Source organism: Trachymyrmex septentrionalis, unplaced genomic scaffold (genome assembly GCF_001594115.1).
Source record: "Trachymyrmex septentrionalis isolate Tsep2-gDNA-1 unplaced genomic scaffold, Tsep1.0 scaffold16, whole genome shotgun sequence".
In the NCBI taxonomy this organism is placed as follows: domain Eukaryota; kingdom Metazoa; phylum Arthropoda; class Insecta; order Hymenoptera; family Formicidae; genus Trachymyrmex; species Trachymyrmex septentrionalis.
The window spans coordinates 4,318,050-4,327,965 of NW_017304758.1; the positions used below are offsets into that span (position 1 = coordinate 4,318,050).

At 35.3% G+C, this 9,916-nt stretch overlaps 1 long non-coding RNA gene across 1 annotated transcript in view; it reads left to right on the forward strand.

The window, feature by feature from the left end:
• The first annotated feature begins 3,395 nt into the window (after positions 1–3,395).
• LOC108746077 overlaps positions 3,396–9,916 on the forward strand; it is a 9,997-nt gene continuing 3,476 nt past the window's right edge. The window contains exon 1 of the long non-coding RNA XR_001939141.1: positions 3,396–3,481. This is a non-coding gene — a long non-coding RNA (uncharacterized LOC108746077). The remainder of the gene's footprint in view (positions 3,482–9,916) is intronic.

The window sequence follows — 9,916 nt, forward strand, 5'->3', positions numbered from 1 at the left end:
TAACATTTCGTATTATATCTAGCACTTTTTGCGGTTATTATATGTTTCAAAAAGAAATGTGAAGAGCGGCACGTGACACGGCTACTTGTCTGTATGAACGGTATCACACGAGTCATAAAAAAGCAATGTTAATATAAATAAATACTCTCATGCAAATAACGCAATTCCTTTCACAATTAATATTGAGAAGATAACCGCTTAATGTAATCGTGAGATAGAGTTCTCGAAATCATTATAAAATTCATATAAAATCTCTATGTATAATCCGATAATTACATATGCAACCATGAGAAATCATTGTATAATATCAAATAAAATCGTATATTTTATTAAATGACTTCATATGTAGTGAAAAAAATTATTTGTAATCAGATAAAATCATATAAGATCAAATAATATATATTATATTTTTCAGATTATTTTCCCTCTCACGGGTACACCTTGACGTGGTGGGAGGGCTCAGTACTCAGAGGATATTTACAAAAAAAGAACGATTTTTCTCGTGTCTAAAAATTTTTGGATATATCTGAATGTATATATCTAGATAAATTTTTAGATATTGAGTAAAATCGTTCTCTTCTTGTAAAAATCCTTTGATGAAGCTAACGTACCCTCGTCGCCGATTTACTTGAAAATAAACGAACCGCAGCCGGTTCGTCGCGTCGCGCGTTTCGGGAGTGCCGTTCAAGTTATCGGACAAGTTATAGTCCGCGCGCGATTATAGTTTATTTTTCGCGAGTGTTTTACGTGAGTGTCCTGTGTGAGATGTTAATCATTCTAAGAGGAGGAAGCCGAGGAGGTCTGGGAGAGACATCAGGCACTGGTAGAGCAACCTTGCGGTAAATATTATTTTTTACATGTGTAAAATTAACCTTTTTTTATTTGACAATGATTAAAAAATGATTATTTTTTAATCATTGTTAAATAAATGATTTAAATAATTTTATATTTTATAAAATAATTCTATAAAATAATTATACATTCTCTAAAGTAATTATATATTTTCTAAAATAATTATATCTATTTTTTAAAGAAGATCTTAGCAAAAATAAATTTGTATAAAATTTGTAAGTAATTTTTAAGTAACTCTCCTTTTATCTAATTTAGGTAAAAGGAGAGTTATTTAAAATTAAGATGAAATAATTATATTCTCTAAAATAATAATTATACCGTATATAGAATCATACAAAATAGTTGATCCTCAAAAAAAAATCTCATCGATGTGTAATTCTTTTCACACATCTCTGCTTCTCTCTTTTACATGAATTATTGTGCCTTTAAGCAGGCAGTTGTATAAATAAAATAAAAACCGATAAATTCTTCGGTGTTTTCTGTACACGTCTTGAGAAGTGCGTGAAAGTTCGACAATTTTCTGTATGCGATTCTCGACATCGAGAAAAACAAAGCTGTGTCGATAGAATTACGAGCTATCCCATAGACACTCCGTTGATAGTGATTCCATTTCTATTGGAAAACTGGTTCGGCCTCGTAATATTCGGATCTGCCGTACATTTTTTTTTAAATATCTGCTACGCCATATCTGTTACAAATTCATACCAATTTATATAACGCGATCAATCCCATTTATCTCTTATTTTATTCATTTATTTCCTATCCTATTTATTTAATAATTAGAAAATAAATTTCGCGCACATAAAAAAATGTTATGGTTGTCAGAACCGGAAGTAACGATAATTTTCGCCCATTAATACATCTGGTTATGACAATCGTAAGACAGACGTATTCTTTTTTACAGTCATAACCATTAAGATATGCCAATCTTATAATTATCAAAAAATGTATTGATGGGCGACTTTTGGTTATAACAATTATAACCGTTTTTTTCCGCGTATATGCATTATACACCTTAATAAATTTTTGATTCGCTATCTATAGTATAGTTTAAAATAATTTTAATTAACTCTTTGTGAACCGACAATTCTTGGAGTCACTCTTTTATTTCATAAATTGCTTGCTGAATTTTTATGAAGTTTGGTCTGTAAGCTAATTTGATAAAGCTTTATTCGAATTGAGGTAAAAATTTAAAAATTTGAAATAGTAGATTTAGTGTGACGAATGGAATTTCAAAAAAATAATTTGATTATCATAAAATTTGATTTAAGAAAGTTTTCAATTTCGCCAAAGTGCACTATTCAAAAATAGATACTGATTTCCAAACTGATTTTTAAACTGACTTTCAAACTCTGATTTTGAATATTGTGACACTGGGGCCTCCTTCATGGAGATTACTGTTTTTTTTTAAATTCGATATTTTTAGGGTATATCCAAACTCACAAATATTAAGAATCTTCTAAAACCAAGTTACACAAAATCAGATTATTTTTTTGAAATTTAAATTTTAGAATTCTGAGACCAGAATGGAATTCAGTGTCCTCCTTAGAAAGCAAAGTCTTCATTAAGTTATGTTATTAAAAAGCTTCGATCCTCGGATTAAAATTACTTGATTTCATAAAGTTGTTATTTAACGTGACAATTTTGAACACGAATGGGATAATTGCATTTTACACTGTCACTGTAAAAAAATTACAACAATTTTAGGATCCATTATTAAAGATGTATCTTTATATATTATACCATATACAATATATAAAGATACACTTTAAGTTACAACTTACAAATAATATGTTTTTGTTTATAATATATTTAAACAATTGGCGAAAATAAATTAAAGTTAAATTTATAGAAATCTTTACATCTTAATTCGCCAACAAATTTCATAAAATTTTTCTTGAATTAAGTTATTTTATTGATATGTATAAAAATATAAATATTCTGATATATTATCATTATGTTATATGATATTACAAAAACTTGTACATATATTTTCATAGAAATTGTGAAATATATTATTATTATTGTGTAATTTTCTGTCAAACATAAAAATACATTTATACACAATTAGAGATAAAAGTATATTAATTTTGATTAAAAAAGCACAATTTTATATATTTCCATATATTATTTTTATATCTATTTTTCATGTAATTTTACATATTTTTCTACAGTGTACGAATCGAATTGGTGCGTTTCTTTAAAAATTGTTTTCCACAGTTGTGATTTACTTATACGCGTTGCCACCTAGACGGAGTAAAGATCATTCTCGGGGATGTTTTCGTACATGGTAATATACATGCCGTCATTCAATGTTGCATAAAATATATAATTATATACAATTTTATATATAAATTTATATATAAAATATTTTTTCCCGGGGATGTAATATCAAAATATTTATATTAATAATCATCAATTTTTATTAATTGTCGGTAACATCATCGTTCTTCATATTCTCGAGTCTCCCGGACCCTATTGATAGTTACGAAAATTTTCCCAGGGTCAATGGTCTTTAATAGTATCTCGTCGACATTGGCACACTTCTTTTCTGAGGATTTAGTATAGAGACGAACCACATCTATTGTCGACGATACGATTTTATCGATAGTGTTGGGAAGTGTATGTAGTCATGTAGTTCTCGAATTGAAAATAGATGTACTGGCGATAGTGTATGGATGATTTCGATGATAATAGGAAAAATCGGCAAGACTTTTCTCAGGTTTCTTTCTGCTTCGGTGTAAAAATCCAAAACTAGCGCTTCGATACGTATACGACTTTCAACAACAATCAGCTGCAAGCTGCGCCCCCGCGAACGCATCTGATAAATTACCTATAAATACTTTGTGTCGGTGACATCATACTAGTGAAAGGTGAATTTGTAGTTTTATATGTATATATTTCTTGTATACAGTTTAATACGTATTTTACTTCCATCGTATAACTGCAAAAGCAAATATGTAAAAAAAAGGTAAATGTTTTTGAGGCTTCCATGGATATTTTCAACATAGAAGTTATGCGTTTCGTATGTTTTCTCGATACTCAGATTCAGAATGCATTATTTAGAATGCATTATTTAGAATGCGTTTCGTGAATATTGCAATTCATAAAATGGATATTTTAATAATGATGGATTTAAATACGTATTATAGAATTATTCGGAATGAATTCCGATTTGAATTATTCAATTATTCCCTAGATCCCTATTATATTTTCTTAAAAAACGGAATAATTCCGATTGAAATTCATTTTGATTGCTGATCCATATACTCTTGACACGGAAATAACCTGCGAAACGTATAGCTTTTGTGAAAAAAGAAGTAAATATGCAATATCACTTTTCAATTTCCTGTGATTTCATAAATTTGTAAAATCTATGATGAAAACATTGTACATATTTATTGTAAAAAAGAGGGATAGAGGATTTTTTTTACGAAATTGTATGAATAATTTTTTAAAAAGTTTTTATCAAGTTACATTTTTTATTAATGTTATTGATATACGTAATACATATTTTATAAAAAATGAAAAATAAACGGAAAATATATCGGATATATTATAAACAAAATCGGATTTCGGATATTATTGGATTGGAACAAAAGTTTATATCGCTACTTCATTTGTATCATATCTATATTAAAAAAATATATTTTTGAAATTTTAACAAATATGTCATTTGATACAGCACAGTTTCATCTTTAAGAATCTGTTTTTTTTTATTTGCGGTAAGATAATTTTTAACAAAATTATGAATATTCAAATAAATACTTCTTTTATTTAATCCACGATAAGTAATGAAAAATATTACAAATATTTAACAAATAAATAACTTTGTAGGAAAAACTATAAGTCCTTCACTTTGTCCAACTATAATTTTCTACATGTAAAAATTACCAAACTCACAAAAACTCAAAAGACATAGTCACCTTTCGAAAGTACAGATATTAAGATATTTAATAAAAAGCCTTTTTCTTTAATTAAAATTTCCTTTATTCTTAATAAAGTTACTTGAACTCTGAAGTTCGTAGCGCTACGAGCTTTCGTTTCAATATATTTTACACAATATGTAAATCAGCCTTAATATATAATAGCTGCAGTGAGTTTTTAAAACTTTTGCCCCAAGGTCTGAGTTATGAGTTTAATTTCCTTTAAATTTTGCAACTGGGATTTAACGGCACGGCACATCCGAAGCGGTCTGAAGTGATTAACGTAAGCGCGCGTCTCGATGATCTCGTTGCACTCGCGCCACTTTCAGAGCTTTCAGCCACTTGGAGAATCGCGCGCGCGCGCGCCGATTCGAACTTGCGTTCGGCCAGTTCGATTCCGGCGCGTTCCGCCAGTTTAATTATCGCGCAGCACTGGTGCCGGCTGGCGGCGTTTCACGAATTCACGCCGCCAGCTGTGCCGCCGTCCCGGTCCGTCTGTCCATCCGTCCGTCATCCGTGTCCGTTCATCCCGCGGTCGCGCCATTCCGGTCCGTTCCGCTGGCGACTGCCAGAAAGCAAGATGGCGCCCATCTGTTTGCGGATACCTCTGTCGTGGATATAAATACGCGCGAGGAAGAAAAAGGGGAGAAAGGATAAAAAGAGCAGTGCCGAGAAACGGTCGCGGACGATCGTGCGGTCGGTGCGACGGTCGTCGTGATTGCGCGCATCTCGTCCGCGGTTGACGTGAACGTCGCCACGCGCCGCGGTAACATCGTCGCGTGAAACGCGTCGGTGTCTTCTTGTGTTCTCCCGTGTCGTGTCGTGCTCCGTCCACTCGTCGTCACGATCCGCTGTCCATCCGCGTCGCGAAACCGGCAGCGAGACCATCCAGCGTATACCTACCTAACCGTGAACCGTCGTAGCTCCAGGAAGGAGCGCTCCCGCGAACGGTGCCCACCTGAGGAATGCCAGATCGGCCGCGATCGCCCCGGCAGGTCGGCGGATCGGCAACGCGGCGCGAGGAGTGAGCCGAAGAGAAGCCGTTGAAAAAGAAGAGAGGAAAGAGAAGACCGGGAAGGAGAGGGAAAGAAAAATAATAAACGACGGAGTGCGTGTGCTCTCGTGGGGATTCCCTCGCGAGACGGTGATCGCGGTCGCTACTCTCCCGTGACGTATGTGTGTCGCGGAGGTCGTTTGTCAGACGGGTCGGTCGCCGCGAGTGTTTCCGTCGTTCCCGTCGCCGTTGTTGTTGTCGTCGTCGTCGTCGTCGTCGCCGTCGTCGTCGTCGCCGTCGTCGTCGTCGTCGTCGCCGTCGTCGCTGTCGTCGTCGTCGTCGTCGACGTCGCGTCGCGAGTGTCATCGGCGAGTGCGATCTCGATGCGCTGTCGCCCTCCCCTGGAAGAACATCCCCTCTGGACACCCGGTGGTATCAGCTGCTACTGTTTCTGCTGCTACTGCTGCTGCTGCTGGGACTACTAGCCCGGCAGCTCCCTGCGAGGATACTCTTCCGTTGGAGCGGTGGGGCAAGGAGGCGCCGGAAGCAGCCGCGAGTCCGGAAGCATAGCGAAGAAGATGGCCTTCAACGAGGTGAGTGAGGTGTACCTGTACCTCTCTCGGTCTCGCGCGCATCTTGTCTGCTATACCTGCGTGCGTGGTCTTCTTGCATGCATCTCGCGTCTCGCGTCACGCGTCACGCGTTCCCGTTGCACCACGATCGGGTCGTTCGATCCCGCGGGGTTGACCCCGCGACCCCCAAACGCCATTCCTAACCTAACCTCCCTTTCTGCGCACAGCTGGTAGTACGCTATCACTCCCCCTTTACTCCTCCCGGCGTCTCCTCGCGTCCCTTCGCTCTCTTCGTCCCAAACCGACGTCACTCTCTCCCTCTCCCTCTGTCTCATTAATTGTTATTATCTTTGTTATTTTATTTATATTTTGTATCTTTGTATCTTTTATTTTGAATCTTAATTGATGTTAAATTGTACACATTTGCTCAACATTTGAATGAATATCACTCTAGAACGTTTAATAAGTAACGATACGTATCTATCTTTCGTGCTCATTAGGTTTGAGAGATAACTTGGCATTCAACAAGAATTGGTCTTACGTGAGCGTAATTTAGTGCATTGTATTATTTGGCATCAAAGTGTGGCTTTAAATGGATCCACATAATGGGACATTTAAATCTTGTTTGCATTCGTTATATGGAAACATACATATATCGAACTGGGAAGAATGAGATTGCTAATGTCTATTTGTAACAATAGTTCGTTAATTAAAAGTTCATACGCTAGTTCTAATTAGAATTGACATATGTGTTATTATTTGTAATTGTACACCACTTATATATCTTTCGTATATGTAATTTCATAATCGTAATCCCTCTAATTAGACGTTGCATACGAGGTAACTATGTTAGTTACTTTATATACAGATAAATTATTCGTCAAGAACGTCCGCTCTATCTATTTAGGATCTTATTTGGCGTTAAATTTAGGCATATATGTATATATGCCTAAATAGTAAGTCATGTAACCGTCATCGCGTGATATTTCAATATATCTACACTAAAAAATTACTAAATTTTAATGAATATCTGTTTAAATAAATAAATCTAAAGTCCATTCTACAATTGCGTAAAAAAAGTAGTAGTAGTTGTAAGTGATTGAAGTTGTAAGAATTGACTAATGATAGTCGAATATTTTCCTCATATTTGACTGTGATTGGTTAATTCTTATTCACTGGAACTACTTACAATTAATAAACTTAAATAAACATTTACTAAATCTAAACATGTGTTTATTTGATACTTGATACAAGAATCATTATATAATTTAACTATTATTTTTCATTGAGTAATTATTTAATTGCTGTGAGGTAATGTTTGCTTAGTGCTATTTAAAGAAATATTAAAGTTCAGTAAATTTTTGTCAATGTAATTAACCGTGAAAATAATCGTTTTATAAAATATATGTAAAATCGTAGCAAAACCAGCAAATTCCTTAGGTAATGCTTTGTTGATAATGTGCACTTAATTGTCTCGGGTCCTTGAGAAGTCGCGATAAATGCCATTGAAACACAACAAAGTTTTATCAGCTACAATAATTCTATCAGTTTGATGTAGCCAGAGTCTCGCGATTGGTTCACCGTTATATCGCCTTGCTATCGCAATATTGCGTAACTTGCGGAATTTGCGATCTACTTTGGACCGCGCGCTACACCGGTTTCACAAGCCACAACAATGACATTAATGAGCCTGTTCGTTGTCGTTGTCATCCCGTCAATTTTGATGAGAGATCCTCGCATTCTCGTCTCTCGGCAGATGCTCGCTCGACCATGCGATAGCGCGCTACACGTGTTTACATCTCTTCGCAATCGATTCAAAAAGAAGGAAAGAGAGACGTTTGATTAATCGAGCCCCCGAGTTTTCAATGTGCCAGGATTCATATCTCCATTCGATTTATTAATGCGATTGATCTGACGTCTTAATATAATCTTACAATTAGCCGACGTTATTTCCTATTTCGAACACACCTGAGTTTCCGCACAATGGAAGATAATATCAACCCTTTCCTGAGACTATGGGAAATTTCCCATCATTTCTTAGGATATACGAGTATGACGCTTGGTAGACTCGCATTTTATTATATCCACTGATGTCGTGGCCAACTAACTACTTTTAGTAGCGTCCAGAGATTATATTCTTGAATCCATGTTGCATACGAAAATTTATATAATATATACACTGAGAAAAATAGTTTGATTATATTATCTAGATGTGTATAGTTGAATGCATTTTGGTGAAACCTAGCAGAATTTTTAGTTATCATGATAGGATTTGATATTTTTTTAACTAAAGAATATTTCATAGACTTAACTATATGGATTTAGTTAATGTTTTTTAGTTGGAATTTATAAAACTTCTAGTTATTCACAGTAATCGAGATAACCAGATGTCTCCTTATGCTAACCGGAATTCTGATTGATATGGTCAGAATCTACTGGTTCGTTTATCTTGAATCAGAAGTTTTTTTTAGTGTAGTACAGTTTTTCAGTTCTGTTTTTAATTCCTGGATGTTACATATTCCAAAACGTATACAATATTAATCTAGCAGCACTTGAAATATCATCAGAAATCTCAAAATTTGTATAGATCTATGTGCACTTAGCTGATTGCAACGATTAGAGCTCAATAAAAAAAATCGATCGATAAGAAATGCTGTATATTCAACAGGAAAGAATTAATCATGCTTGTCTGATAATTCCTATAAGAATTTTGATTCGTTTATTTTTCAACAGTTATATCGGTTGAAATTACCGAATTTTCATTTAACGCAAGATCTTTTTCTCACAAGTTTTGTACGAATTCTGATGTTTCCACGATAAAATCTGGTGTTAAATCCATACTCATATTTTTCGGAATATAGTATTTTTGTATACGATATATACTCTTTTCGAGATTAAGGCCGCAGAGGATTTCACGTGGTTGTGTCAAGACGGATTCACAATGGAATTGTGCCTGAATAAACGATAACTTACCTCTCTTACGTCTCTTCGGCAAACGTTATCGTCGCTGGTGACGCATGCACATCGCAATCGTACACTTGGAATCGGTTTTATCGCGAGCGTTTATTTTTCGCTGAGTCGATTCGTATAAAAAAAAAAAAAGGAGAAATAAAACGCGCACCGATGCGTAATTAATACACCACGATCGGATTTCACCGATAGCCTGCTATAATGTTACGTACAGATTACGGTTCGAAAGCCGAGTGTGATAATCACACGGAACGTGACTTCTGTCCTCACGTTGCTCTTGATACTTTCCACGAAATATGCATATATGCGACACGATTCCGACTTATTTTCTCTTCTTTTCGTGAACGCACCAGCTTTGCGCAGTGCCAAAAGATTTCGTTGTTTTTCCAATGAACGGAAACGTTTTTCGTTTCGATCGCTCCTTTATGCTGAACAAATATCATTTTTATCAAGCGTTCGATCAGCTTGAATGAAAATTCCTTTTGGAATTCCTTCTCAGATGTAAAGCGATGTTCATTTGTGATTGCTTCGGGTTTTTGATCGATGATCATGAGGTGATTTCTACTATCTCGGATTCATCAGCGCATCCTTCAAGATTCTTG